We start from the raw sequence: 24,524 nt of genomic DNA on the forward strand, positions 1-24,524 counted from the left end.
TCAGGCTTGTACAGCAAAATGACAGTGACAACTTGCTATGCCGACAATTACTATGACATCTTCACCGGAGAAAACAGTTGTGAAGGGTTCGTGAACGTGGAGGCTAACGAAACGGGTTTCAGCTTAAGTTAAAGACAACGCAGCCAGCTATGGAAATAAAAATGACAGGTGTAACGTTTAAGAAATCTGAAGCGGGCAGAGTGGGTGAGGGAACAAACGCGGGTTAATGACATCCTAGTCGAAATCAAGAGGACGAAATGGGCTTGCGCCGGGCATGTAATGCGAAGGCAAGATAACTGGTGCTCTTTAAGGGTAGCGGAGTGGATTCCAAGAGAAGGCAAGCGTAGCAGGGGGGCGGCAGAAAGTTAGGAGGTGAAATGAGATTAAGAAGTTTGCCGCGATACGGTGGTCACAGCTCGCAAAGGACAGGGTTAATTGGAGAGACATGGTAGAGGCCTCTGCCCTGCAGTGGGTGTAGTCAGGTCAATGATGATAATGGTGATAGTCCGAAAGGGGCAGATGTACGCTTGGGATGTACTGAAGCATATTATTTCGTAGTTAGACCCATGAATGTAGTTTAGCCGTACATTGTGGACCGAGCGCTTTACTTGCGGATTACAGAGAGGAGGTGGTGGGTAAAGAGCTGAAAAGAATTCGTGGATTCCCGCAATAACTTTATTTGTCATCGCGACCGTACGTTGATAATTCGATGGGGGCGCACCTAGTTGCTAAGACAATCAAGATCAGCCAAGAAAAGTGCTCAGCTAAAAGAAGGACGATGATGCTTCTGTTCCATTCCCAAAATCGAGAATGCTATCGACTTGTTCGAAGACTCTATGAAACGTGGCAGCGTAACATTTATTCTTTGTTCCTATAGCCTTAATGAAAAACTTCCGCGCGGCTAAGGCTTGAGTGGCGCACTGAATCACATATTAAGGAAACAGGCAACAAAGAACAGCACAGCAGCCGTCGTTTCGTGCCCTGCGTGCTCACGTGTGTCGTCACAATCGCAAACCGTTTGCAGGGCTGCAGTCAATTCAATTAAATGTTTCTCCACTTAACCTAATGCTTAAACCTCTTTAACTTCTTTCCTTCCATTGCAGAGGGCGACAATAATTTTATAATTTAATTTATTTTGCTTTTTCTGTCTCTCTCGCTGCAGGCAATATTTTGGCTCCTAGCGAACGCGATGTTGCGAGCTGCAGCGAAATTGGAAAGACTTTAAATCTGCAATAATATCAATCACCTTTAATTCGTGTATGTCGCGTAGCATCCGAGGCCGTTAGCGTTCTCCAGTAGAGGCCGGCAAATGCAAATATGTACAAAGAGGTGTTCGAGCATGCGAGCAGCAGAGCCCTCCAGGCGTCATCTAAAGGAAAGGAGGAGGTGCATTGACGTATGACCGACGCACACAGAGACGCGTTGCTTCGTCGACAGAGACTTTTGTGCCTCTCTTCTGGCGATGGCGTGAATGGGACCGAGTCGCGTGGGACATCCTGCCATTGCGCGCAACCTGGTGTGAAATTGGGGAGGCGCGGGGGCCGACTTCGTCGCGGTGTCGTCTTCCTGCGGAGTGAGAGGGGAAGAAGGAGGGATGCGCTCTGCCTTTTGTGCTCCTCCTCTGCAGCAGCCGACGCGACCTCTATTGTGCCGCCATTACAATGTTTGCCTCGCGTTTCAATGGTTTGTTTTTTTCACTTGTGCTTGGATTCTATTTTGATCGCAACTACGTTGCCCAGGGGGGGGGGGGGGGGGGGGGGGGGGGGGGGGGGGGGAGGACTGAATCAGCCGTTCATACTGTCAGCTGGGGGGGGGGGGGGGGGGGCGATTTGGAGCTGAAATCTCTGTAGTATGAGAAAGAAATTAACAAACAGTAAAAAAAAAACGCTACTAACTGGTTCGTATATAAGTGCGTTGAGGCCAATTTATGGCTTTCACTGCTGTATCATGCATCATCTGATATTTTAAGGAGGAACGATGAGCCATTGGAAATACAGATGCTTGGTCGTGATTTTCAGATTGAGATTATAAAAAGGGCTACTTATTCCAGCCGTACAAAAAACAAAATACATAGATGATACCAGCCATGTTAGATGCCATAAGCTAAAATTTCCTCAATTAGACTCAAGCAACCCTGTTTAAGGAAATTTTGTCCTGCAGGAGCTTAGAAACTGTGCAATTTGGAAAAAGGGAAAACTTAGATTCTCAAAATTCCCTGAGGCACTACAAATATCACCGTTTTGCCAAATTTTGATCTTCAAAATCCCGGAAGAATGGAGAATTTCTGAATGGAAAGCCGTCGGTTCATAGAGACAACGCGCACAATGCTAAAGCAAACCGAACAAATTCGACGAGCACTGAACTGGAGTCGCTTCACAAATAAAATAAAGGTTTACAAGTGCAGAATAGAAAAGCACGTTTTAATATGAGGTGTCTCTCAACATGTACCTGTGAGATCACAACGCCTATCGAGTGTATATTCGTGCTCATAGAAACCTGAATAGCTTAAATTGCAAACGATACACGAGAGGTGGGTTTCAGAGTCATAAATACATGTCTACCTACAGGCATATTTAGAACCACCTCGCCTTCTCTGGTATTTACGGGTAGTGTTGGCAGTTAATGACGCCAGAATTTCATAGCTGGCTACGCCACCGCTACAAAAAATTCTTAAGGCAGTCTATAGACTGTCCATAGACTTCTGTTCCCAAATACTGTAGACTGTCTACAGAACGGTCTATAGGTGATAGAAATCCTATGAACAGTCTGTAAACAATCTATAGATTTATGGCCATACACTTTTAGCAGACTTTTTTCTATGGACAGTCTATAGACTACGAACAGACAAAAAGAAATATCTATAGGAAGGCGATACAGTCTATAAGAAGTCTATACACTCTCTATAGGCCACTTTCATAAGGATAATGCATGCACTGCCGCGTGGTATTGAGATTGCTTGCACCTGTTTAATTCGCAACAGTAAAATATTTTTTTTTTCACCCTAGCCGCACTTGGAGTGGTTTAATCTTGCTTCTTAAAACACACGCGACATTACTCAATGTGTTGGTTCGTTACTCCGCGTGCTTAATTTTTCTGACACAATATGCGTCCTGTCTCTCTTGTTTGTAGTATAATTGAGGGCTTAAGAAACGCCTTGTTGTGCACATCTAATCATTATTCGCAACTAATAACCAGAGAAAAAAACAGACGCGGCTTTCTCTGTCAAGTAAGGCAGCGAAAAACAGCATATAAAAACGAACTCATCAGGTGAATAGGTGAATACGCTGTGCGCAAGGTTTATTCAGGACTGTAGTTGTACTTGAAGTGCGCTCATTCCGAGAGAAGCAAGACCGCGCGACTGACGCTGCTCGCGAATACCGGGTTGGTACCAAGAATTCTTCAAATCAAGATTCTCGAAGCGTTTCCCGCCGCTCCAGCGTTCTTCGCTCGCACGAAGAGTATTCCGTTGCTGAAGGGCGAAACGACAGCCGTAAAATTGCGAAAACGTGTCCCTACAAGCACCAGAAGAATTTTACGATCTTTTCTTCGTGCGCACTTCTGCGGGAGATGTACCCTCATGTGAGAAAACGTAACTTTTCTTCTATTTACACTTTAAACATACAGGAGTAAAATGGGAGTAAGACGCCCTCTAGCGCACTTCCTTGGACATCTTACTCATTTTTACTATAAAGGAGTTGCGCTAGATGACAACTTACTCCCTTTTTATAGGTGTATTCACGTTGAGTGTCGTATATGAATGCCAAATCGCTTTTTTTTTTCACCGTTGCATTTATTGACAAAAATGTCTTATGCATTTAATTTTAAGGTTCACATCAAAAGTCCTTTTTTCCTGATTCCTTTGCTTCGCAGATGAAAGGAGCTGCGTCACATTCACCCGCTTTAAACTCGAACGCACAACTAGTGAGCAGTATGACTATACTGAGTGAAGTCCATGGTAGAGAGATGGTTCTGACAATCACATGGCAGATGGTTCTTGATAATCACAGAGTGAAAGAAAGGTAGGGGCGGGGGGGGGGGGGGGGGGGGGGGGAAGGGGAGCCTCAAGGTGCTTGCCAACCTTTCAACAAGAGGTCTTGTCTTCGTCTCGGCGAAGTGAAGTTATGTGAGTACTGGGTTCTTCTTTGATGGTCGGTACATCCGCGAAGAGCAATGTGCACCGCCACACTGAAGCCCAAGGCCAGGTCAAAAAATGGCGGATGGTGGTTAGGCCAAATATGTATTAGGTGTGCTAGCAGTTCGATTTTGGCTCGAGGCTCGGCTTCCAAGGTCGAGCAAGTTTCAAACAAAGATCGGCGAAACCAGTTTTAAGCTTCTCCCTAGGAGTATGACACAATAGCTTTAATGGGTTAATGACCATATATGCGGAATCTGTCATTCTCTGCTTAATATTCGCAAGCATTCATAGATCCCTGGGAGTCCTCATACCCCTTCTGGCGCACTGGTGCAGCGGTTAAGCGGTGGGCCACTGCCCTGCGATGGCAGGTGCTGCCACCGGTGGGGTTTGCGCGCGACACATAGGTCGCTTTTCCTGAGCATCCTCAAGGCCATGGAGAGAGGCTTCGGGCAGACACAACATAGGGGAAATCTGAGATTGAGGGTTTCAGTGCTCGGGTTGTACTGGTCCTAAAAACTGCGTGTTTTTAGGAGCAGTACAAGCGGTACAAGCAGTACAAGCAAGCGCTGCAAAAATACACATGCGTTTATTATTCTTCAGGACGGCACCCGCATGAACCCAAGACATTTTGAAGCGAGCTTAGCGTTGAGTCCATATTAGATCGACGACTATACAGACTGTTCTATCTGACGAACCTTAGTAGTTAGTAGTCACTGTCTTGCTGAGAGTACGTTCGTTCATTAGACAAGCCCAGACTATCTTCTGTTTACACATTTCGATTACAATCTTATCTTTAATTTGTGTTTTCACTCGCGCATCTCTCCGTGACATTGGCCTACCCTGCTAGAGCAGAAGCCACGTGGACGCGTAACTCAGCGCGCGCAAGCAGTAAGAAAGCAACTGTATGCGCCAAGACACACCGAAACGCACCTCGCTCCCTTCGCGCCTCGCGGGGCTCGTCGAGAAAAATGCGCCCGCCGTCACATTAGGCAGGGGCGGCCGCGCAGCACGCCCCGGGACCACCGGCGTGTTTCCGTTCATCATTCTCGGGTAACGCGCCAGGGGACGCGCATGTCGTCAGAAACGATAACAAGAAGAAGACGGTGACGAGGCGTACGCCGTAGAACGAGAGCACAGTCGCTGTAAAAGCTGCCCGGCCGCGACGCTCGTGGTAGCGTTCCTCCTCCTCCCCTTCTTTCCTCCTCCTTCTCCTCCTCTAGGGAACGGCGGCTGGTGTCGTCGTCGTCGGCGTCGTCTCATACCTGCAGCCGCATGAACGCACGCATGCCTGGCTACGCGACTGAAGAGCGCGAACCTGTGCGCGCGAGCACCGCCAACTTTTCAGCTCAGCCGGAAAATGAAAAGGGAGAAGACGCTCGGTAGGAGCCGGAGGGGGAGGTGTTGCGAGGCAGGCGACCAGGACAGGTGGGAGTCCTGTCAAGCTGTCACGCATGCAATGCGTCCGCACAGCATAGTAAGCAGCAGTCATGCTCCATGCACTCATACGCAAGGGTGGAGGAAAAGGAAGGATGAAGGAGAAGAAAAATGCAGGCCAGAAGCTAGGGAATACCCTCCCCCATCTACGCTCCCGTTCGCACACGCCGACCCCCCCCTCTCTGCCTTTGCGAAGGCGCTGTTGAGGCCTCCCTGCTCGTTGCACGGCTGTTGCTCTCTTCGCAGCGGGCGTAAAAAGAGCGCTCAAGAAACTGACACAAAGAGAAGAATATCAGAAAGAACAGGGATGAGGAGGTGGAAGAGGGAGGAAGGGTAACCTTCGCCAACTCGCTCGCACGCGGCAAGACACCACAGCGTGAAGATGGGACGGCTGGGCGGATGTGTCCGCAGAAGAATTAAAAATCTATGCGCAAAAGCTCCAACACCCGAAGTACGCGTGCACATTTCGACGGGAGAAAGCAACCATCGGGAAAAGAAGAGGATGTTTCTTGGCGCTCGGTGGCGGTGCGGGATCCTTTGTGAGCGGCAGCGAGCCCCACAGGGAGAGAGAGGGGGGTGCAGAGGTATCGGCTTACGGGGGCAAGACGTCGGGCGAAGCACAATGGGGCAACCCGGCAGGGGTGGGAGGACGAGCAGACAGTGCGCTTGTGCAAGGTGTGTATCTGCGATTAATCGCGGAGATGCGCATAGCGGCGCCTTCCGTTCCTCGAGCCTTGCAGGAGGGCTCCTCCCATTCTCGGTTGCTCGTCCTTGCGATCCCGGGTCGGAAGGCTTTGTGAAGGCCCATATGAGAGGCTGCCGACGGCTTCTGTGGCCGGTCGGAGAAAGAGGTCTGGTCGAAGAACCTCCGAAGAAAGCCGTGTGAACCGCTGTGTTTGTGCTTTGCCGGGCGCAGGCACATCGAGAGGAAAGAAAACACAACTGTATCTTTCTCGTGTGGCGCCTTTCGGCGTGTATAAGGCGACCTGCTTTCCCCTCTGTTGTTTTTCTTTTTATTTTCACTCCTTGGGGACGGCAGACTATAGGCTCGAAGCCTGTCTTCTTCCCACAGTGACATTTGCGGGCCACTGTGCGGTCCTAATCTGGCCATCTCACTTATGGATGTAAAGGGCGATATGATTCAATGCGGCCGCCTCAGAGCTCTGTTGTGGCCGCTGCTTTCGTTGTGGACCGTAATGGTCCTGCCTTTACTATTGTGTTTATGCTTTTTTAAAGACCCATTTTGGTCAGGGTGGGGCGAGCCGAGCGGAGCTTGTGATGTTCTGAGGACGCGGAAAGAAACAGGTGGTAGGCTGGTAGCATTGGGTCACCAAGAGCTTATTTTCTGCTGGTCCGAACCCGCTGACTGTCAACGAAAGGAGGGTTTCACGTTCTTGAATAAGAACAAAATGCTAACTGGGCATAGCAACATCACTGTGTGAGCATTGTACTACTAAAATGATTGCGGTAATATGTATACTAGTATACACATCTAGTTTATTTGCTGCACTGAGGCTTCAGTCGAAAAATTCAAACAGAGGCAATGACAGTGCTGCCCGCCTTATGTTGGGGATATTTTTGCAGTTTCTGGTATTCTTGAAGGGAAACCAGAAATATACTAGAAAGAAACTGATATGCCCCAGTGATATGCCCCAGTGGGTACCTCAGTACCCAGTAAGAATCAAACCTGATCCGCAGCGCTCAAGCCCACCAAGTACCGGCGTTCAGGGTGAAGGCACTACGCCAGGGTGAAGGCACTAAGACATTTTAAAACCTAATGTCTTTACACAAACAATATCATCAACATCAAGATGCCCATGGGCATCCAGGGCCCTCTAAACTTCACCGGAAGGGCCGGAGGCTGGCGGCGTCTCGGCGTCGTTCACTCGAAGCACATCTCCGAGAGGCCGTGACTGAGAGCGCATGGGTGGTGTCGGTGGGCGAAGAACAACTTATCGCGGAAACGGCCCCGCCCAGTCCCATCGAAGCGTCGCCGCCCGCTATCGCCCCACATCGCGTAGCCGCCACGTTCGGGGAAAGGAAGCGGCGACGTCGTTGGCGACGGCGTTGACGTCGCCGATCTCGAGAGAGGGCGAGTGAGCTGCCCTTCTTCGACAGCTACTGCGGGGCGCAGGCTTGTGCTCTATCGCTGCGGGGATAGTACGTGGCAAAAGCAGTTGGCGTCGCCGCCCCGCTAGCATGCCCCTGGACGAACGCTGTGCCAACACTGGGGAGTTCTCCGGTGTATCGTGGCGCGCAGAGCGCATTTCAATGAGACTCGCGCGCGTTTTCGAAACGGAGGTTGAGTGAGAGCGGGTCACTGTGGCGGAAGGTAGATAGGACTAGCGGCGCGCAACTGCGCTATAAACGAGAGAGATACTCGAGTTGAAGTGCAAGCAAACAGACACATAAAGAAATGCTCAAAGAAATACACAGAATTTAAAGAAACGTGAGCGAGGAAAAGAAAGGAAGTTGTTCCGTGGGCGTTGTCTTGTGTCGTACCGTGCGAGTTAGCAATCGGTTATTCAGAGCTTTCGTTGCGTGTGCTGCCCACTCCACTTTCGAACTGTGGAGCATCTTACGGGTAAAACGCCTGAAGTTTTAACTTCACCGGTTTCCAGCTTAGAAGCTGCTTACGGATAAAGTAGCTGAAGTTAACCTCTGCGCTTTCGAACTTTTAGCCGCGAAAGCTACCTTGATAGTCCACTGAAGCAGCTGTATAAGAGCTGTATAAGCAGCTCTATGAATACTGCCAACTCCTGCCATAGGCAGCCCTATCATCGGTCCCTTTTAAATTCCACAAAGCTATTAACTCTTGTGCCTTGGGGCAAACATCAAGGTCACAAATCTACCGGAAGCAATATGCACAATCGAGGCGTGGTAATGCCAAAAAGCTTGGCGTCAGAACTCCAGTATTCTGAAGGCTGTGTTCTTCGTCTGTAGGCCCGACTTTATGGGATTGCTTAACAAACATAGAAGGGTTAGCTGTCGTCGCAGCAACACGCAGGGTATGATGTAGATTGTCTTGACACATGTTGGAAAAGAAAATAAAATCTGCAGGCTGCAAAAGGCAAATTGTACAGAGCTTCACGGTCGATTTATCTATTTTACCTTAACATTTAGAAAAGTGGCAGCTAAGCCTACTCAGGTATACTTCCTATTATTCTGTACAGCCATATGGACACTTTAGAAGGGCAGGACTCCCGAACTCAGGAGGTCTACAGAACTTTAGCAGTGCCTGGTGCCCTGCCACTCTGGTCCTAAAGGGGCTCTTTGCTGGTTCATTCTGTTACAGGCCTTTGTTTGTATAACATATCAAAGTAGGTCATTTATTTATTTATTTATTTATTTATTTATTTATTTATTTATTTATTTATTTATTTATTTATTTATTTATTTATTTACACAATGCTGCAGACCTTTCTTTAGTTCCAAGCAGGTGCAAACAAGAAGCATGTAACGCTTCCTGGTATATACAGGTTTGTGATGTCCCTAACCACAGATACTGAACGATGCATTTCCATGCTGAGCTGAAAAGGGGATGTGAATGAAAAGAAAATGAAAGAGCCTAAGATTTCACTCATGCCCAGATTCTTATGTCAGTGTATACGAGTGTATAGGTTTCAACTCTCATCGTCCCTTCCTCCATATCCGCTTTCTTCATCATCCAGAAGAGCAAGTTGCTGGGCTAGTTGATACTGTTGCATCGTCCTTCATCGTCGTTGCATCGTCCGTTGCAGCGCCTGTGTACGTCCTTCCTTGTTTCTTGTGTCCCGTCCTTTGCGCTGCTCCACCACGATTCTTCATCATGCTGGTCGATCCCTTTTCTCCTCTCTAATCCCTATACACATGCGAATGTTTTGCTGGACTTCAAAAAGAAAACGAGAGAGCGCGAAAAAATTCTAATCCGCTTGAGACAAGGCGCCGAAGAGAAACAGATGTTGTTCTGCTGACCTTCAATTGGTCGTTTTACCGGTCGGTAAGCTACCGGTTTTCAGTCTCCCGGGCTTCTCCAGCACAAACAAAATGAGGATCAGTCCACGTCCTTGCCTACCCAGGACACGTACGGCTATAAAACGGACGGCAGCGTCCGCCAGTGCCACACATACACGACATGTGGAGCACAGCCACCGAAAGTGAGTCCACAGCGGGTGCCGTTCAATAGGCACACACACACACTACCGCATGCCTGGCCCCGAGTTAGCCTAACAAAGGACGATGTACATGCGCTTGCTGATTAATCGGTCAACGTCATGGACCAAGAGAAAGCAAGAAAAAAAATAAACGGGAAACCCGACGCAGCGTCGTAGTTACGTTATACACGCTGGTTACACATATGAATAGCCATGGTACGGAAGCGCGCAGATCTGCACACGCCATTAGGGATTAAGCAGCACTCTAAACTTCGGTTATTACTATGCTAGACACACAGCTCCAGTTTTAAAATTCAGTGAATGAAGCAGATATAAAGGTATTATCGGGAAGAGAAGTAGACTGTTTCGTAACGTGTACTGCTCGTAATCTTCAAGTCAACAAGGTGCGGCAATGTATCATTTCTCTCTAGCTGGAATCTTTTCAATTAGTGACTCTCATATGGAATAACTACAACCAACTCGAGGAAGAATTAGAGCATTAACGTGCTAAATATAGCTCTAAGAGGGTTGGACTTCTGAGGCTTTGATAACTTTTCTTTCCAAGGTGAAGGGCCGCATTCATTTTAATAAATCATCGAGACTTTTTAATTAAATCTATAATGTTACTTTACTTTTGTATACGTTTACACATGGGTTCTATAAAAAAAAAGCTAGAATCTTTGTTTATAAAAGAAAAATTTCATTGCTTAGCAGTAATGCGCCATTCACCGCTTAAATGTTGCAATGTTCGAGGGTAGAGACTCTCGGAGACCTTGAATCAGTAAAATTACGATAAAAACTGAGAAACAACATTCTTGTTCATTAGATACAAGAGATGAACGCGTAAAAATGAACAAATACGAGAAATAATTGAATACACTGAGTAGATATATCTCTGCGTATAAAAGTTGTGGGTTCCTAAGTGGACACAGGCCACCACCCACCGCGGGTTCGAGCTTCGCGCGAGCCAAGGGCCCCGATCAGCCGTCACCACACACACACTGGGACACCGATGCGGCGCACTCAACCTCCGCTGGGAGGAGAGCGATTCGCCGCAAAGAAGTAGGCCTCCAAGTTCACAAAGGAGACGTTTATTCACGTCGTCCTTCAGCAGTACACACACACTCAATCGTCACCCCGTCCCGGGGGCGCGCGAGGAGCAAGGCTCCGCTGCGCGCACGAAGCGACTCGAGCAATGCGCGCCGCTAGCACGCCGCTGCAGGAGAATGTCCCCGCGGCAGTGCTGTGATCTCTCTCTCGTGTCGACCGTTGGGCCGGTTGCGAGAGAGAGTGGGCAATCAACGCAAGGTACGCCTGTCTGAGGTCGCTGGTCCCCGCTGGACAGGCTCGAGCCGCTGCAGGTCAGAGGACACGTGCGGGCGAGCTCGAGTAAGCACTGGTCCGAGCGGCAAAGGCCGGCAGGGACAAACAGTAACGTACGCACCTTTCGCTGTCTCGGAGGGATCTCTCTCCCTGGGCCCCGCTCGGACGGTCGCGGGATGCGCGGCCGCCAAAACGGGTCCCGGATTCCCGCCAAAAGGCGCCAATGGCAAAGGCCCTTGGGGAGCCGGGGCGGAGCTGTGGCTAAATGACAGTGATTAGTCACCCAGCCGCCTCTCCACCGCCTGAGGCGGGAGCAAGGGAAAGAGGAGAAACAACGCGGGCGGCCGGCACAGCCGCGCAAAGGCCACGGCGGAAAGCCAGGATTCCCACAAAGTGTGCCAGTTATTCAATGGCTCTTTACCTAAAAAGAATCAACGCTTAGTTAACTTCCTGAGTTAAATGACATACATTTACAAAGTGAATTAGTAAAAAGTTGTAAGAAGTGTTTGCAACTATGGTCAGGCTAAAACGTCATGAAGGTGGTTTAGGCTGAGGCTAATTGATCGCTTAAAGCAAGCCGCAAAAAGAAACACGCTCGCAAGTGTTAATGACTAATACCGGTAGAGCGGGATAAGAGGGATGTGTTTGGAAGTATACGAAAAAGTTTGGTTTGGTTTATGGGGTTTAACGTCCCAAAGCGACTAAGGCTATGAGAGACGCCGTAGTGGAGGGCTCCGGAAATTTCGACCACCTGGGGTTCTTTAACGTGCACTGACATCGCACAGTACACGGGCCTCTAGAATTTCTCCTCCAAAGAAATTCCAGCCGCCGCGGCCGGGATCGAACCCGCGTCTTTCGGGTCAGCAGCCGAGCACCATAACCGCTGAGCCACCGCGGCGGCCGAAAAAGTACAGCAGTCTTTGATAGCAAGCAAGGTATGGAGTATTATTATTCTTGTTTTTTTTTCTGGTTTTTCAGAAGGAGAGTAATGCAGCAATCAGTTTTAATAGAAGATATTTTGACAAATTATTAACTCAATTAGTTTACTACTCTATATACAAGTGCAAAAGGAAAAAATAAAATTATTTCATTACGTTTCCGTTCGCTTGAAAGGGCCATGGCTTCTTTCGACTGAACCAGGCAGCATTAAGCAGTATGAAATGCGATTTTATCCATTGAAGGAAAAAACGCAGCATTCGCTTTACAAGAAGCCTGTAATTTTATAGAACGCGACTTCACAGTTTCTCCGAGGTAGCATACTTCAGAATAGTCATCGACTGCGCTCTGAAACAAGCAAAGAAGTTGGCTTCATGTGAAAGCCGGAATTTTTTGCGCTTCCGCTTTGTTACTTTATTCGAAGCTAACGAAGGAAGCAGTGGAACTAACGCAGAAGAAACTGAGGCTAGCGCCGAAATGTACAATCAATCAATCAATCAATCAATCAATCAATCAATCAATCAATCAATCAATCAATCAATCAATCAATCAATCAATCAATCAATCAATCAATCAATCAGTCAATCAATCAATCAATCAAAATACTGGCGAGAACTGATGACGTTTTCGCAGAGTGGAGGACGGCAAAGCTGGGGAAAAATTGATAATTCATGATGCCCAGCTTTAAAAGTGCTTTCGACGGCTGTCGGAACCATTCTTAAAGAAATACATACCCAGAAATTCTTGACAACCACACTTTTACAACCCGAAGTTGTTCATGAACAGGGTTTTTTCGAATATCGTAAGATTGCACCACAACAATGTATGTGTCTGCAGATATCCCTCCTCGGGATGCTTGTGTTTTTCTGGTATTTATTGTCAAAAACACATCCCATCGCTTCCATCGAAGTTCGACCGCCGCGGCCGGGACGAACCCGCGTCTTTCGGGTCAGCAGCCTAGCAGCATAACCACTGAGCCACCGCGGCGGCGCTTCAGAAAAAAAGTAGTTGAGCTTATCGAACCTGATGTGCTGGTGTTATTACTTTGAAGAAGCAATAATTATGAAAATTGACGGACCTCGTACGGTGTCATAGGGCACTCAAAGGGCCGCGAAACTGCTGGGCTCGTCTTAAACGACGGTCGTGTCGTGGAAATTTGCATGTCTTGGTGAAATCACGTGTCCACGTGTCCACAAGCACCTTCTCTTAATTCTAACAGTCACTGTCAGATTTCGCTCTCCGCTTCTACGCAGCCTGTATTGTTCATGGTAGAGAGAGTTTTGACAGATGGTTCTTGATAATCATAAAGTGAACAAGGGAGGGAACAGCCTCCGTGTGCTTACCGACGTTTCGACAAGAGGGCTTGTCTTCGTCTGAGCAGTATGGTTCAAGCGCTCTAGAAAAACCTGCCGAGCAGTGTACCTGCTTGGATGCCGGCAACGTCCCTGCCGAGCACTGCCAATAAGGACCACAGTGAATCCAAGCACAATTTGTCAGTGCTTCACAAAAAGCACATGGGCGTTAACGTTTGTAGCAGCGCATTCATGTGCGACGAGAGCCTCACACTCTATAACAGAAAATACCTCTGCACTTTTTTTCCCCCTCATTTTCTCAGGTCCGGCGACGGCGACTCACGCCCGGCTGCCGCTGCTGCTGTCCGAGCGCGCGAGCACACCCATTTCATGGAAGGAAAAAAAAAAGAGAAGGACCTCTCAGTTCTTGGAACCGAGCCAGGGCCTGCTGGCAGCGACAGCAGCCTCCAGGCGTCGTCGGGGTCTTGGGCGACGCTCTTTATCTCACGCTAGTCGCCGCTCGGATCCGTGCATGCGCCATGCGCGGCTGGCAAACGGAAGACGCTAGCTGGTCGGCCGGTCTCTGACGATGGTTGCGGCGGCGACGGGCGACATCGGCTGACGCTGGCGGCGGCAGGATAACGACACCAACGGCGGTGACGACGCAGCGACGACTATATGTGGCGACTCGCGCAGCGAGACTAGTGCGCTCTTTCTTTCTACATTTTTTTTTTGTTTTTCAAATCTTACTCCACTGTCTTTCCTCTCAGCTGTTTGCTTTTTGTTATACACTTTTCGTCCCAGGTATGCTTGTGTAACTTTTTTTTCCCCTTTTTCCGTCGCATCAGCCGGGTTGGCGCGACGGCGCCTTGAGCGCTGCCCTTGAGAAGCGCCGGGTTCCGTACGTGCTCGCAACCACCCGCCCTTCGTCCCCTATACCAGAGGATACCAAGGTCGGTCCAGAAGCCCGCAGCAGACACAGATTAATGGCACTTGGCAGGCGGCCCGCGGTTGCGCTACTTTTTTTTTTTCTTTTGCCGCATGCCAGCCAGAGTGGTTGGTGTGTGTCCGTGTGCGCATGAGTCCTCTTTTAGATCTCTCCTAGCAGAAAAAAAAAAAAGAACGTGTTGCGTTTCCACCCTTAGCAGTTTCACCGCTGAAGCTACCTCGACGGCTGCGTACAGGCGCGGACAAAAGTAAACGGAGCACGCAACTGTCTTCGAATATTTTTCACGCGTCATCTAATTGAAATTTCCAGCAGTGGTATGCGCATGGTGGTAGAGGAGGTTGGTGGGCTTTCTTGTAGACAAACAACGCTTCTTCATTACCAATGGAGAAAGCGTGATGGCACTTCGAAGCCAATAGCGTGCTCCGTTTACTTATGGCCGCGCCTGTACATACCTGTGACGCCTCCTGCAAAAGACACACGGTCTGCCGATGGCCAGGCCTAAGAAGGCTCGAGGGCGGGAACCACCATGCATGCTTTGTCACCGCGGGCTACCCTCGGAGACACTTTTGCGTGGCCACCGGATGCAAGAAGCTACAGTCGCTAGAGTTTATGAAGGGGCGTGCCACAATGTTTAAGACTTCCCTCAGGACGTGAAAACAGGACTTAGTTGACAACACGTCTGTCGCCGTGCGCAGCTGTCGCCTTCCGCTCCGCTGCTGTACGAGTGCGTTTCTGTCCCAACGCTTGTTTTGTCCATAGTTTGCGTGGGAAGGCAAACGACCGAAACGGTGACGTAATCGCGAGGCAGCGATTTCGACATCGCTGGCATTTTATTTTGAAGGCAAGCAAGCGTCTGTGGGCTGTCCATTCAGTGAGCTCATGCAGACGGATGCACTTGGTTCGTTACAGCGAATGTTTCCTAGCGGGAAATGGCTCGGTTTTTCATAGGGAACTGCAGTTGATGCCAAAAACACATTCTGCACTCTAAACACGAATTAGCCTGTATAGGAGGGAAAAGAAAGTCGGCAGTATTCTAGCGCACTCCCTGTATGGAGCACTGGTTGCCAGCGCAAACTAATTCTATTTTAAAAACATGCGAAGTTCCAGCGGGTGTGAAGATTATAAACAACTTTTCAATCTCCTCCATTTGCTAACCTTAAAAGCGCGTTTAAAAGCCTTCTCCAGATGCTACCTGCATCAAGTCGCAATGCTTTGCCGTAGGAATATTCCTCACTAAATATACCAAGTGCTTAATCTTCGCCACGGATTGTTTTCCAATCCGTGGCGAAGATTAAGCACTTGGTATATTTAGTGATAAAAATCTGCTGTGGGTCGCGGGAAACATACCGTGATCCTAAAAGGAGTACTCTAGATGACAGCTTCTGCCTTTTTACTGTTATATAGGATTATTTGTGTTTAGGGCGTGCAGCAGTGTCGATACTTCAGGTAAGTATCGGGTGAGGCAGGCTTCGTTAAAGACCTGAGAGAGTGTAGCTGGCACACGAAAAAGACCCGCCCTCTATCCGGCAAAACACTTTTCCTCGCATACTTTGTCTTATTCGCGGGCTGTTAATGCCTTCGTTATTGAGTGAATTCTTCTTAACGTGTAGCATACTTTGTGATGTCAGGTGCCTTTGTCCAGATCGTGTCGTTTTCGCTTCTATGTCTCATGTCCTGTCTTATTCCCGCAATTGTACCTTTAATTGAAATGAACCAAGTAGCCCGCAATAAAGTTCTACCACAGAAACGCAGCGATGGAGAGAACTCATTCAATGATGAAGTGAGCCTTAGGAACCACATATACGCCATTGCTCTTCAATCTTCAAATAAGCTGCTCATGGCTGACCAAGGAGTCCAACATGTGCGCGAGTCGACAGTTCTCTCAAAACACAATGGCGCAATGAAACATGAACGCCCTTCGCGGACCGCGTTACAATCCCGGACCGTAAAGGGGTGTGATTGGGCTCATGCATAACAGCACATTATCTGAGAGAGAAAATAAAAAGTAGTCATCGACATGACTATCGCGCAGTTTCTCGCCATCGCCTCCACAAGCAAAAAGTTATATGACTGTACCCTACAAGAGAAGGTGCTCCGAAAGCATCGCTAAGACATTAAAGCCAATCCATGCGTAAAGGCTATTCATTTAGTGACGTGATTAATATGAATCGGTTCCTGAGCTACTCGAAAGTTGACAGAGAAGATGAGAAATACGTTCTCTTATGTACACCCCCTCCCCTTCCCGTCTCTCCAAATGCAGTTGTTTTGGTATAGCCCTCTCAGGGTTGCCTCACCGTTTCTTACTCCGTCTTTTCCCCTGTTTCTATTCCTTCTACCTAGCAACCCAGCATCGTGGCAGGTCTTCGGTCATCCTGCCGTGTCAAGCACCGTGCCCCCTGCGCGGGGAAACGCCGGAGACAATGCGTGGCTAATTTAGAGGAGTCCGCGGCGGGGGCCTCGAAATGGATCTGTCGAACAGGTTTGTCACGCGTGACTGCCTTACCGCACGCCCTTACGAGCTTTGGCAGCGAAGGATCATCGTTTACTCAACGAGAGCCGGCCGCTATTCGTGTCTCGCGAAGCGAGGTCTTGGGAACGGCGCCCGCCCTTTGTGGCTCGTTCCAGGCTCCGAGGGCTGACCGAGCGAATGTTCGGACGGCTATAGACATCAGCGAGTAGGAGTCCGAGCAGCGTTGCGCCCGGCAACCAGCTTCTATTGGAAAGGCACGACCCATGAAATGCGACTGGACGGCCTGGCTCTTTGTGGTGTTGCGCCGAGAAATTGGAATGGATTGTAAAGAGCTATTGTCTGGCCAAACGACTCGAGAGCTGGTCGTAGTTCATAAAAGGTTCGGAGGTAGAGACTTAATAGAGACAGCATTGAACTCCACTTTAAAGGCGTGCTGGGCACCTTTCCTCTGACCTGTTCACTCTTCTGTCTTGTCAAAATGAACACCTTTGAATTCAAACCTCGCCATCAACGTTTGCACGAGAAGACAGAAAGGAGCGGTGCTTGCGAGATGCATGTCGTTCAGCCTGTCGTACTGCGCTAAATGCTTGCCGTCATGCCTGTGCTTAAAATTGCGCATTAGAATTCAAAAACGAAAGAAAACAAATGTCTTGACATATCAGAGGCATAGGCAACAAATCTCAATATGGACAACGGTCGGCTCGCTTATTTGCTAAAGTAACGCAGGAATATGCAGCGAAATATATTTACGTTGAATGAGATGTACCCCAGCAAGAAAAGTGCGTTATCGCAGGAAGCAATGAATAAATTGGACCAGTTTTAAAAATAGTGGATGCAAGTTATGGTTCCGAAATCAACGAATAACTAAAACTGATCAGACAGGTCAGTAGTCGTTGGTGCACCATTAACAGATTGCGACTGGAAGTTGAAACGTATCTTATATTTTGTGTCGACTTCCGGATAAGGGTAAACAGGCACTTTTGTTTACACTTCTATGTAAAAAAAGATAAAGAAATGAGGTCTAGTCTGTGCTACGCTTGGGCTAGCGATCTGTGCATACTGAGCCATGTTTAGTCGCCATTTATAGGAACTGATCATTGTCAGGAAAGAAGCCCAACTTTCCACCCTTCTAAGGAGTGTCTTAGCCAGAAATTTTGGACAAGTGCATTTTTTCAACTGGAAGTTGTTTATGAAAGCAATATTTTCGTATAACATAATATTGCACCATAATTATCAATATATTTGCAGATGCTCCCTCAGGACGCTTGTAGTTTCCCGCAGTTTGCTGCCAAACAAGCGCCCCATTGGTTTTCTGTGGTAATATTAACTATTCTGTGCGAGCGCACAACTAACCTTAAAAGCAAGATTTTGTTACGCATCGAAAGGTTAGACCAGAGCGTCAATATGATCATAACAATATCTTCCAAATTTCAACAGTTTCACAGTTAAAAGTGATTTCCAACAAAACCGGACTCCTCTACTGGGGCTGTGCAGTACGGCCGGCTTCGTAATTCCAGAGCTGCATATATTTTGAATGGCTAAAAGAAGTTCTGTCGTTACCCCGTTGAGCTCTAGAACGCCAGGGGTGGGGTACAAGGCACCCGACAAGAGCAGACATGTTCTAAACTTTGCAACCTAAGTAGGAAGAGCACTTTGAGCAGCCGATAAGGAGCGCTTATATCACCTACAGCCATTACAAATTTTCGTTAAATGTATTCAGCGGGGGGTTTACACCTTCAAAATTGCACTAACCAATAGATTCCGGTTTTTGGGACAAACTGAACTGTCCAGTGCAGCTTCAAATATAATGCCGCGAATTTTTAAGCAAGTAATTTACCTGGAGTCAATTTCTGGTGTAATGGAGCTGCAGCATATAGCACTGGCAGTGCTGTAAATATCTAATTCTCAATCTTCCATGACACGGAAACCTTAACGTACATGTACCATGTAAATCAGCAGTCTCCTATCTGTCTCTCATAGCATCTTCGTGGCTCTAGTGCACAGGCTCATTCTCACGTAGGATCCTTGTGGCTTTTATAATGTGTGCACACAAAGCGGGCACAAAGGCACAGTAATCAGCCGATAGCCAAATTTTTGTGGCAGCCAGGAAATGTATACATTGTGTTCTCTGCCTGAGAAAAGCGAACTAGCTGGTCGGTTTAAGTTCAAATAAAAGGCGCTACCTTGAGTGTGCAAATAACGCAAACTGCAACTGCTGTGCAGCCCGGCAATGCATTCGTCATCCTTCGTTCCAGCATCGTATCCTGCGCACCTGACATGCTCATTACCGCCCTTCGCATGGGATCGCGTGCGAAGCGCTCGGACGATTCGGTCTCATGCTTCTCCACGGCTACACATCCTCCTGTCCTGGGCCGGCGACCGCGACCACAGCGCCGTATTCGACGCGTAATAAGCGACGCCAAGCGCGGTCAGCGCCGCCATCGTCCTCTCCATTCCTCATTCGAAAGCAAGCCGTCGTCTGGGACGGAAGCCTTGTCACCAAGAAAGGAAGGAGTCCTCCTTCTCCCTCACCCCTCTTATCCCCCCCCCCCCCCCTCCAGTGTTCTGCACCACAACGATATATAGTATATCTACCCGCGCCCCTCCTATTCTCACGCTATGCACAACGTGGTGAGCTGCTCTTCGTGTGTGTCTGTCTGTGTCTATACGCTTTGATGAGCGCGGCGTCGGTAACACTCGGCGGCGTGATCAATCGCTTTATTATGCGCGCGAAACCCCCCCCCCCCCCCCCCCCCCCCCCCCCCCCCCGCTGAAGATGCGCCCCTGTCTTCCCTTGGCTGCCTGCCGCCCGCGATCTGAATGACAAAGTAGCCGCGCACGTTCGCGCGCGCCTCAGAAAGAGACCGTCTCCGAAGCCCCATAGCTATAGCCGGTGCGCGAGGATGTGTGAGTGCGTGTGTGTGTCTGCGTGCGCGTTCAACGCTTGCACACGCACGATATGCGCATACGTTGAGAGGTTTCATTCAGGAAGCCGACCGATTCCTGCCCGGTGGGGGTTCATGAACGCGTAATGACGCCGATGCTTCCGTATACGTCTTGTTCGTTCCACGATGTGTGTTTACTATACGCGTTCTTACCCGTGTCGGAACTCGTGGGCGGATGTGCAGGATTCGGTTTCTTTTTGTTTTGCTTTTGTAAACTTGGCATTGTGGTGCACTGAAAGGCTAGGGTATACCTCAGCAAAGATGGAAATTCCCACGACTTCCGTCGGGGCACAGCCGAATTACAGCGACCAAGAAAAATTAAAACTTGCTCCTATCGGACCTTGGCGGCTTATGCCCCCTTGCCAGCACTGGAGCCAAGCGTGAGACAGACATCCGCTGTGCTCAGCCATCGCATGGCCACCTCGATTACCATACTATTTCAGCTTTAGCATATCTAACAACCTTTCACACGCCCGCGTACTATAACTAGCATGCAGCATTATTTATTTTACAAAAAGAAGGCACATTTTTACTGTGTGTGACCCGGTAGTTGTAATAGACGTATGCTGTGAAAGCCGAAAGGATGACACCGGCTGGATGACACAGTTCTTTAGTGGGCAATCGACATTATCGAACCTTTAGGCTAAATGTTGAATGGGCAGCTGTACCATGCAGCAGCGTGCAGTTTTTTTATTGCTTTATGACAGACCGTTAGTGGGCAAGCGTGCGACAGGTTTTACTTTCATGAAATTTCCTCCGACTTTCGATTGCTCGCATGTCCTAGCGAAAATAACGAGCGGTGTGCGTCATAAAACCCTTTTCAAGATTTTTCAGGAAGAAAAAACTGATATGCATCGTCCTGTGTATATTCTGTACATGTATGTGTGCTCGTGACTGCTGTGCGAGTGTGTGATTCTAATTACTTTCGTCCCAATCCGGAGAAGCTTGCTAGACACAGACTTGGTCAGAAGTCCCCATGGCAACCTGGTTTGCTTTTCGATCAAACAGTGGCGGAACTTTACGGCACCCCTAAAGCCTGAAAACGCAGCTTTTGTAAGAAGTACATGGAAAAAAAAGTTGACATATCGGCGCCGCTACCATCGTCTTCTTTCGTCGTGCTTCATAGCAATTTTCTGTGCAGATCCCTGAGGCCAGGCTACACTGACATTCACTTCTAAACGGTGATCACGGAGTCATTTTCGGCCTTGACGTTTGAACTTATTGACAGAAAATTTTTAGATCCAATTTTCTACTTAATAAACGCGCTTCTTGCTGCCGGACAAACATCAACTCACTAAGGCGTTTTTTTTTTTGTCTTTCCTTCCACGTCTGCTAAAGCATGTTCTCACCAAGATGTAAGTGCGAAAGAAACAGCGATAAAAACGCGAGGATATAATAAATGTCCGCCATATATACATGCCTTGAGAAGCACCAGTGGTGCGGCACTCTAAATCTACTCTGAAATGGTTGCTCAGCCCTTCGTAGCAGATCTTTAATTACCTCCATCCAGGCGCGAGATCACTCTTTATTCTTTATTTTTATTTCGAAGTGTGAGATATTTAGGGAACTCAGTAACATCCATTCTGAACTCGATCTCCTGGTTATTTCCTGCTTCTATGCTGCCCCTTATTAAAACCGGACTCGATCTGTAGACACGAACGCACCCAAACGATTGCATGTACCGTGATACTTTATTTTTATTTCTTCAGAAGCCAAAAGGTGACGCTACAGAGCCTAAATCAACATTAAATTTTGTTTTCTTTCCTCTGACCACAGCAATAACAAAAACTTCCCCCGGGCGTCCCAAACTGTTCGCTTTCCAGGTTCCCATAGCTATCAAACAGGCGGCAAGAACTTGCTGTTCTCGCGCGAAATAACTAACCAACGGTCCCCAGAAAAAATATTAACCTGCCTCCGCAGGGCCAAAATGTACACGCGGCGAAGAAGGAAGGCGTTCTTCAGGCTGCATCAGCCCTGTCAAGATGTGAAGCCGCCGCCATCACCGCAAAAGGGAACGCCGGCATGCGAGACCAAGTCGCATTCGCGCCAGAAGCCGTGACATAAACTTGGGCGCCGTCGCTCGCGGCTGCATGCAGACCGGACGCTGCATGGTGGTGGACCGTCGGAGATCTTCAGTAGTCCGGCACGGCCAGTACGTCGTCTATTCGCCACGGCCCTTGAGTGGTGGACTCTCTACCCTCCTCATGCGACCCGCACAGTTGTGTGAGAGAGAGAGAAGGGGGGCGAGGGAACCGTACGCTGCGCAGGCCTGCATCCGCGCCAGGTGAAACATGGGACCCTGACGCCACGGCCATAACTCTGCGCCCTATCAGCGCGCCGAATCGGAATGCAAGCGGTCTCGTTCTCGGTGCCGCGCGCACGGCCCACTCATTCGGCGCGAAGGCGTCGTCTACACACGAAGGCGGCGCGGCGGGGCTTTGGGGACGGCGGCTACCCCTCTCTTCGGTGAGCGTAACAACGCGGCCCTGTCTAGATCTGTGCGACGCTGCAGCGGGCTTCGCTGCGGCCTGCGAGAATTGTCAAAGGATTGCGTCCGACGGCGAATGCATTAAGCGCACGGCTGTGACCGTTGGGGGGTATATTGGGACATCGGTGGCATGCTCGGGATGTACGCCTGGAAATGGAGTAGCTGTACTACCGTTTCCTCTCGCGGCACACTTCTACGATAGACTAGACTTTTGCTAAGTACTGTTGAAGGGAGAGGATGGGTTACGACGCGTATCGACTCTTTCAAACGGCCTTGAGAATTTGAAGCCGGCAACGAATGTGTGTAGAAGCCAAGAATAAGGATTGGGAAAGCTCGGTTGGTGAATGCGAGTGTACAAGCCCACGAGAAGTTAGACCTGCAGTGTCCTGATATATCACAGGCATTACTAGGGTTTCAGGTTCACTCATTATATTCTACAATCACATATAATGAAAAGCGAATAGAGACAGATCACTCCTTCGATGCACATTTAAAATCACTCCGCGCGCTTCCACTCCGATAGCTCAGAGCTCCTAGAGAACCTACCTTCAACGGGCGACAGCCTCGCATAAGCTACGCGTCGCGCGTACTGACCGGTGACGAAGGTTCGCGTTATACCCGCCTCTTGGAGTCCGAACACGAAGGTAGGCCGCGCGACCGCCTCCGTCGCCGGGCCCCCGCAGGTGCGCGACAGCTAATATATGTCTCTCTCGCGACCGACGAGCCGGGAGCCGAAGCCAACCAGCGCTCGTCTCGCCGTCGCTGCCACCGCCAGCAGCCATGAATATATATACCCGCGCGCGTTACCCGCACACACGCCCGCGGGGCCTCGGACATGCGGCGACCGGCGGTCACTCTCGTTTACGTATGGCCGGACAGTCGGCGCGGCCCCTTTTTTGTGCGTCCACCACCACATCGTGGTCCTCGTAAAAACCGTGCACGCCGGAGCGGAAACGTGTCGTAGGCAGCCCAGACAGCGATCCCTTTGGAGCCGGGAGCCTCAGCGGTCGTCGTCGTCTCGCAGCGCCGTTAGTCTGTCCTGCTGCCGCACGTCGCCGCCATATTGCTTTTGTCGCTTTTGTTCTGGCCGCTGACGAGCAGCGGAGGCGGTCTGTTTGATCATCTGACTTTTCCCTCGCCAGCGGATACCTTATACGGGGTGCGCGTGCAACACGTTGCAGTGCTGCAGCGGCGACTCAAAGGAAGCCGCCGCCGCTGGCGCCAATGGAGACCTTTTGTTCCCCCGCGCACACTCGGAAGCTTCTACGCTGGCTTATGCGCGCGACCTCGGGAAAGCGATACGCGACTGCGAGCCACGCCCAGGTGTAATGCGGGGTAGCCACTTTGAGTGGGAGCGTCTACGGACGCGGTCCTCGGCTCCTTAAGCAATTGTCCTTTCGCAGAAGCAGCCGTACCGAGATAATCTCATCGCGAGGAACAGTGGCGTCTTCCTTTTGTTTCTTTTCCTTTCCTGCCTGATGCTTTGAATTTTGGTGTTTTTTTTTTTTTTTGTGGCAGCTACCTGACGTGAGAGGAATGCCAAGTCGTGTCTTCCTGTGGTCAAAATTATACTAATGCGTCGTATCTGCAGGTATTTACATTCTGACCACAAGAAAGTGGCTGCGGTACCAGGCATGGGTGACCGTTCACGAAATGTGCGGTAGGGGTTGTGTACGAAGTTCCCCTCTCCTGCGGCAGTTCCTACATCGGACAAACCGGGCGATGTGTCAATGAGCGGATCAGAGAACACCAAAGAAATGTTGAACAGAATAAAGATGGCCCCCATTTACCCATGCACATCAGAACCTGCCCGTCGCGTACTTGTGAACCATGCTTTTCTGATGTGCGGATTTTGGCAAAGAGTAGTGTGACAAAAGCCAGGGAACTGATAGAAGCATTCCATATCGAAAAGAGGGGCAACTTGTGCGTCAGTGAAACGTCGATAAACCTGTATAAGGCTGAAAAAGCGTTTTTTGATCGCTGCTTATCTTCATGAAGCTGAATGTCTTCCCTGCGCATGCGCCGACAGTGACATATATGTACGTGTTTTTCTGCACATTAAATCAGTTGTGAGTGGCGCTCTGTCTCGTCTTTCTTCTCCTGTGTGTGTGTGTGCGTATGGTTTGGCGCCTTTGAATTTAATTATGAATAACTACCAACTAGCCCAACAACAAGTTCTTCTATGACCACATAAAGTTGAGAAGCATGAGATGCTTGTAATTGGTACTGAGGAATTGTAGTAAATAATCAAAATACAACTATCTTGAAAACCTTGTGTTACCAATTACATATTGATAAGCCTATGCAAGCGTATAATGTTCAATCCAAAAGGCATGTAAGCATCATATTGGAGCTCCACAGTAGCTTATCGGCATGACCATGAAGACATCTAAGCTCAACACTGTTTCGCCAAGTGTGC

General features: G+C 49.1%; 1 long non-coding RNA gene across 1 annotated transcript in view; it reads left to right on the top strand.

The window, feature by feature from the left end:
• Positions 1-24,524, top strand: part of LOC149358822 (uncharacterized) — a 120,648-nt gene that overhangs the window by 90,587 nt on the left and 5,537 nt on the right. The window contains exons 2-3 of the long non-coding RNA XR_016288734.1: positions 13,577-13,957; positions 16,543-16,681. This is a non-coding gene — a long non-coding RNA (uncharacterized LOC149358822). The remainder of the gene's footprint in view (positions 1-13,576; positions 13,958-16,542; positions 16,682-24,524) is intronic.

Source organism: Amblyomma mixtum, chromosome 2 (assembly GCF_055824585.1).
Source record: "Amblyomma mixtum isolate Tamu chromosome 2, ASM5582458v1, whole genome shotgun sequence".
Classification (NCBI taxonomy): Eukaryota; Metazoa; Arthropoda; class Arachnida; order Ixodida; family Ixodidae; genus Amblyomma; species Amblyomma mixtum.